Source organism: Mandrillus leucophaeus, unplaced genomic scaffold, assembly GCF_000951045.1.
Source record: "Mandrillus leucophaeus isolate KB7577 unplaced genomic scaffold, Mleu.le_1.0 Scaffold88, whole genome shotgun sequence".
NCBI lineage: Eukaryota > Metazoa > Chordata > Mammalia > Primates > Cercopithecidae > Mandrillus > Mandrillus leucophaeus.
Window position 1 is genome coordinate 4,210,068 of NW_012109585.1, and position 6,468 is coordinate 4,216,535.

Here is a 6,468-nt window from a genome sequence, read left to right on the forward strand (position 1 = left end):
GTCCGCCCCGCCCCTCCTCTCCCGGGTGAGGCCGGGACGCGCCCACTGGGCGTAGCCTTAAAGGGCTCTCTCTCCCGGAGCGCACCCCGAGCGAGAAGTCGAACGAGCCTGAGAATGATCACCCTTCTTCCGAAACGCAGAGACTCTAAAGGGAACTCCTGACGCCCCCTTACTCAGCTACAACCGATATTCCCCCTGCTTCCTGCGCCCAGGTTTCTCCTCCAGCTGCCGAGGGCGGAGTCCCCTAGGCCCTTGGGACTTGGGCGTGGCTTACCACTGCAGCCTTGGTTTGAACTATATGGTGCTCAGCCTCCAGTGCGCCCTGTGCTTTGAACTGGGGGCTTCCTAGGGCTTGGGGCTGCTTGAGGCTGTGCTCGGACCCCAGGGAACCGGCAGCGTTGGGACTCCGCGGCGCTGTCGCGGCTCTTGCCCCATCCTCCATCCCTGTGCCAATCAGAGACTTCCCTCTAGGCTGCCTGCATACAGCGCGAACACAAGCATACCCCCCTTCGCACATTTATTGAGCTCCTGTTGCATGCAGAGCTTGTACATCACACATCTGTGACGGGCCCCTCGGGCAGGCGACGGCTCTGAGCCGCGAACACAGCCAAGAGCATCAGACCTCAGCCGATCCTCCAAGTCCCAGCCCCTGCTCTCTTCCAACTCGGTTCCATGACTAGAACCTGCATCCCGGAGACTCAGAGCTTTGGGCAGCCACGTGGGCGCGGGATTCCGACGTGGATCCCTCGTCCACAGCAACTCCACCCTAGAAGTCGCATTTAGGGAGCACATGACTCTCAAGTTGACCCTGGCCTGACTAATCCTCTAACCCTCGCTCGATCCAGGCTGAAACATCTAGATTTGCAGAGCGCCGGAAAGTGCCTGGATTCCAGCGCATCTGCATAGCACCCGGGTCTGCGTCCACGCGGGCCTCCACGGCACACTTGGCCTGGCTCAGCCACTGAATCTACAAAAGACGCTGGTCCTTTGGATCGCGATGCAGTCAACCGCAGCCCCCCTAGCAGGTTTCTGTGCTGAATTCAGTGTAGACGCTCACGCCTCTTCTGAGAGCAGTTGAAATAGAGGGTATTTGCGGCAGGGCGGGGTATTGGACGCCTCTCCCGCTGAGGGCCCCACAGGACCCCTGGCAGCGGTGCAAAGCCGGGCCGGAAGACAGCCGTGCCTCCCTCCGGGTCCAGGCCAGGCGTGGCTGGCTGCGGATCAAAGAGCCAGGGCATGCTTCCCTGTGTTCAGATCCTATCTGTGCCCGCCCAGCGGGGTACCTCGGACACCACAACCCCCTCCCCCGCCACCTCCGGGCTAGGGTGCCCACTTTTCCTCCTTTCCCCAGGCCGGGGCTGGGGGGTGGCATGGGCACGAGTGCTCAGTTTGGTGATGGAGATGAGGGGGAGAGGTCTCCCCAGCCTCCTCCCAGGGTGGTCTTGCCGCTCAGTCTCGCCTCATCTGCTCCGGATTGGCGGGGAAGGGGGGGCTCGGCCCTGCCCGGAGGGGAGAGGCACAGGGACAGGGTCTCAGAGCCTCCCCCACCTCAGCTCCTAAGGTTATAGGTAGGGTCTGGCTTGGGGTGAGCCTCCTCTGGGACAGCTGAAAGGGAATCCGGATCTGCCCAACCCAATGGCTTTAGGGGTCCTGTGTTTGTAGGGAACCCTGGTTCTGCAGGAACCTTCTCCAGAATAGCTGTCCCCAGACCCATGAGTTCCCCCGACACAGACCAGTGGAGGCTGACGTGTTCCCCAGTCCTTGGAGAAAGGAGAGAATTCAGAACAACAGTGAGGTTCTTTTTGTTTTGTTTTGTTTTCTCAATAAGGTTAAAACTTTCCAGCTTGGTATTAGCCTTTAATCAAGGATTATGCCCTTATTTATTGGTGTGAAAACATCCTTTCTTTACTAAAATGATGGTGGGACAAGTTTATTTTTTCATGTCCTTATTTGGCAAAAGAAAATAAGGAACATTTTTTTCCCCATCTGTTAACTCCCCCACCCTCAAGTTTCTTTGGACATTTTATAGTCTGGGAACAACTGTCCTATGGGGTCATAGCTCCAACTCCCCACCCTGCTGGCTGGAACCAGAGGAGAGGGTGGGTGAGTAGGGAGAGTAGGGCTGTGAGGAGGAGTGAGGGAGAGAAAGGCTGAGTCACAGGCATCCACAGCCACACTGAAATCAGTCTGAAGGCTTGCTAAGGGATCATCTACTGTGTACCTAGCCCTGGCTTGGGCTATGGAGAGGGAAGGACTAGAGGTGTCTGCCTTCCAGGAGCCTTTGGTTGCTTTGAGAAGCTAAAGAGTTATTAGAGCCAATTTAGGTGCTAGAGTAGTCTATACAGATAGTGCACAGAAAGAGCTCAGATATGGTGAGATCAGCGTGGACTGGAGTAGTCAGGGTGGCTTCCCGAAGGAGGTAGATTTCATGTGGGCCTGGATGGCTTAGGAGGGTTTGGAAAGCTGGGAAGGAACAAGAGCTCTGACTTGTTCCCCAGAAGTTGGTGCAGCCCCGCAGGAGCCCCTTGTCCAGGCAGCACTGATTCCTTCGCCATCATCTGCACAATGACCAACCTCATATACTGAGTGATTGCTATGTGCCAGGCATCCTGTCAAGAGCTTCACACACATTATCTCATTTAGTCATTACACCAACCCTATGACATAGGGACTCGTATCCCCATTTGACTAATGAGGAAACTGAAGCTCAGAGAGGTTAAGTCACCTAAGTTCTCACAGCTTGAAAATAAAGGTGTCAGAATTCGAAACCCAGGCAGTCTGACTCCTGAGCCCACACCCTAACTGTCACTCCAGTGTTCCATTATGATCCCTAAAATTCCAGAGGGAGTCCTTATTTGCTTTGTGGTCTTGGCAGATAAATGCTGACAAATAAGCTGTCACTAATCTGGAGCCCTGACTTTCTGGGTGGCTCATGTTGCATGAGGGGGGCCATCTACAGGATTAGGGAATCATCTTGGTGGTCTGTATAGGGTGGCCCAAGACCTTTGCTGGCAGAGAGGGCCTAGAATCTCTCCCCTGAGCCAGACAGATCTCAGTGTGTACCGTCTCTCTCCTGAGTCCACCCGAGGCCACCTGTTCTGGGAATTGACTCAGATCACATACAGAGATGATAGACACTGGGGTTCTTCCACAGGGTAGTGAGTGGAATCTGCTGTAGTTGCCCCCCTGGAGGTGACCAGGGAGTTTCAGGACCAGGACCAGCTGCAAGGAGGCCCCAAAGTCTTCTGGATTCATCCAGACCAGGCCAGAGCTGGTGATTTAATAAGGCTTCATCTTCATTCTAATGAACTTGCACTACTCAGATGCTGGAAACAGGACTAAGTCAGGACTCCCAAGGCTTGAGGGCTGTTGGAGCAAAAGAGCTCCAGCTTTAGATTTGGGCAGTCTTAAGTTTCCATCTCTGCCCTCCCACTAGCTGTGGGACCCCCAGCAGATTGCTGACCCTCTCTGAGCCTCAGTCTCCCCATAGGTTAAATGGGTATCATATGCGGGCCTGCCCTGCTCTGTTGGAGTGCAGTTGAGATGAATCACTGTACCCTAGTGAAGAGCTTAGCACAGCGCCTGGTGCATTCCAAGTGTCTAATGGGTGCTCTTGAAGGAGATATTTTTTGGAAGTTGTTAGGCTAATTGGCTCTTCATGTAACATCATGTAAATCATCTGAATGTTCTCATGGCCTGAGCCCACTTAATCATGGCTAAAGCTGAAAATATACATTTCCTTTCCTTTTCTTCCAAGCTCCTTTAACATGAAAGGCCCGCATAAACTCTCTGACCTTTTCTAACAGGGAGACCCTTGAAATGTGGCATTTCCAGAAAACGGCTCAAAGGAGCCCCAGATGGATTTAGTAAATTACAGCAAGGAGAGGTTGTGAGCGGCGTCTCTTCCTGCTCACCAGCCCGCCTGGCATCCTGTTGGGGCTTGCCCAAAGCCGCCTGGAGGTTGGGCTGCTGGCTCTGGGCAGGAGCACTTCCCATGGAGCATCCTCTCAGGGCAAAACCCGGTCACAGGTCCTAGAGGTAGACTGTGGTTTGTTACTAGAAACACAGTTTGCTTTCTGGAAACTTTGTGTACTTTCACTGTTTGTTGAGGCGTATGTGTCCGTATGTGTGCATGTAGGTGGTTGTGACCTACAGAAAAGCAAGCACACACAATTGCTGGGATGCTGCTACTCTGCATCAGGTACCAGGCAGCTGCCCTTAAAATGAAGCAAGGGGGGCCAGGCGCGGTGGCTCAAGCCTGTAATCCCAGCACTTTGGGAGGCCGAGACAGGCGGATCACAAGGTCAGGAGATCGAGACCATCCTGGCTAACATGGTGAAACCCCGTCTCTACTAAAAAATACAAAAAAAAATTAGCCGGGCATGGTGGCGGGCGCCTGTAGTCCCAGCTACTCTGGAAGTTGAGGCAGGAGAATGGTGTGAACCCGGGAGGCGGAGCTTGCAGTGAGCCTAGATCGCCACTGCACTCCAGCATGGGCGACAGAGCGAGACTCCGTCTCAAAAAAAAAAAAAATGAAGCAAGGGGGCTTTGGGGTCAGTTCTTTCTTCATAAGGAAGGAAGGACTCTTCTGTGGGTTCTCCCCTCCTGCTCCATCCCTCGGACTTCATGCAATAACCAAGAATTGTTATTAAAATAAAGACTTGATAACAAAATTGGCAGTTCATATTTCCTGATGAAATCCTAAGGAAATTTGGCCAAATTGGCTTGAGAGGTGACGGGCAAATTATGAGAAGAGCTGCCCCAGAGGTTCACAGGGCTTGTTAGGACTATTTCCCATGGGTTATTTTTTCCGCATTGTGCCAGCCATTGTTCCTGATGAATGGGATTGGGGTTCCCTCACCAGAAGGAAAAATTAGGCTTGAATTTCCCCAGGAAGGGGTCTAGAGTCAGAGACACCAAGGTGGCGACAGCAAAGGCAAGCGTGGAGTGGCCACTGTGTGCCAGGTCCTAGGCTGCCAGGTGTACCCATTGTCTTAGGGGTTGGGAGTGCCAGCCTATGTCCTGGTCCCTGACCCAACACTGGCTTGCCGAGTGAACTCAAGTCAGTCCTCTGCCTTCTTTGGGCCCAAATTCACCTGGAAACTGCAGATACCTCTAAGTTCTTTTTATTTATTTATTTTTTTAATTAATTTTTTATTTTTGAGATGATGGAGCCTCGCTCTTATTGCCCAGGCTGGAGGGCAGTGGCACCATCTCAGCTCACTGCAACCTCTGCTTCCCAGGTTCAAGTGATTCTCCTGCCTCAGCCTCCCCAGTAGCTGGGATTACAGGCGCCCGCCACCACGCTTGGCTAATTTTTGTATTTTTAGTAGAGACAGGGTTTCGCCCTTGTTGACCATGCTGGTCTCAAACTCCTGACCTCAGGTGATTCACCTGTCTTGGACTCCCAAAATGCTGGGATTATAGGCGTGAGCCACTGTGTCTGGCCAGGTGCCTCTAAGTTCTAAGGATGCCATGAAGAGCTTACGGCTTTGAGACTGGAGGTGAGAGACAAGAGGCATCACAAATGCAGCAGGAGGTGGAGCACACCAAAGCCCAGTGTTCACATGGGAGTCGCCTGCAGTTTCACAGAGGGATGCGCCCGCACTAAATCCTATGCGGGCTGGGGAGACAGCCTCAGACACATTGAGAGAGGAATGTCTTATTGAGAAAGAACTATCAATATTGCTTTTTGAGACAGGGCTATACAGGGCTTTGTTGCTTATCCCTAGGGCCTGGCACAGAACTGGCAACCTGCAGTGCTCAGAAGTTTTTGGATGGATGGCTGAATGGAAGGATGGATCATCCATAGCAGTGATCACTTAGAATCCAGGGAGTAGTTAGCAGGCCCCCATACCTGCCGTCAGGCAACTCACCATCTTGTGGAAGACATCAGGCCCAAAAGAGGCTTTGAGAGCCAGGGGTTCAGAAACCCTCCTGGCTGTTTTATGCATGTCATGGCACACAACATGGCAGTTAGGGAGGACTTCCTGGAGGAAGGAGGTCCTAGGTCAGCCTAGGAGAGAAGAGGGATTAAAGATGATGTGGCCTTTTTCAGGTGGGGCAGTAAGCCACACTCTGGGTGATGGTGGACTTTGACCCCATAGGGTCCCTGGGACCTAGGTGAACTAGGTCCTGGGGGAGAGTGTGGCCATCCATTGAACCTTGCCTAGAGTGGCACCTTTTCATGTCCCAGTTCCTGCAGTCCTCCAATCCCTGCCACCTGGGACAATTCCTCCAAGCATTCCCTCCCCAGGACACTGGCTCTCCCTGTCTGCCCCCTCTCCTAGAATAGACTACCTCCCAGTATGTGACCCACTGCCTTGCATGGGGCTTCAAGACTTTCTTGGCTCAGTGCCCCAAGGAAAGCTCACCCTCTTATTCCATATTCACCCCTCTCCAGCCCAGGACAACCGTAGTAGGGGAAGGAGCAACAGGATGTGGTGGGCAGGATAAATTTGACGAGGA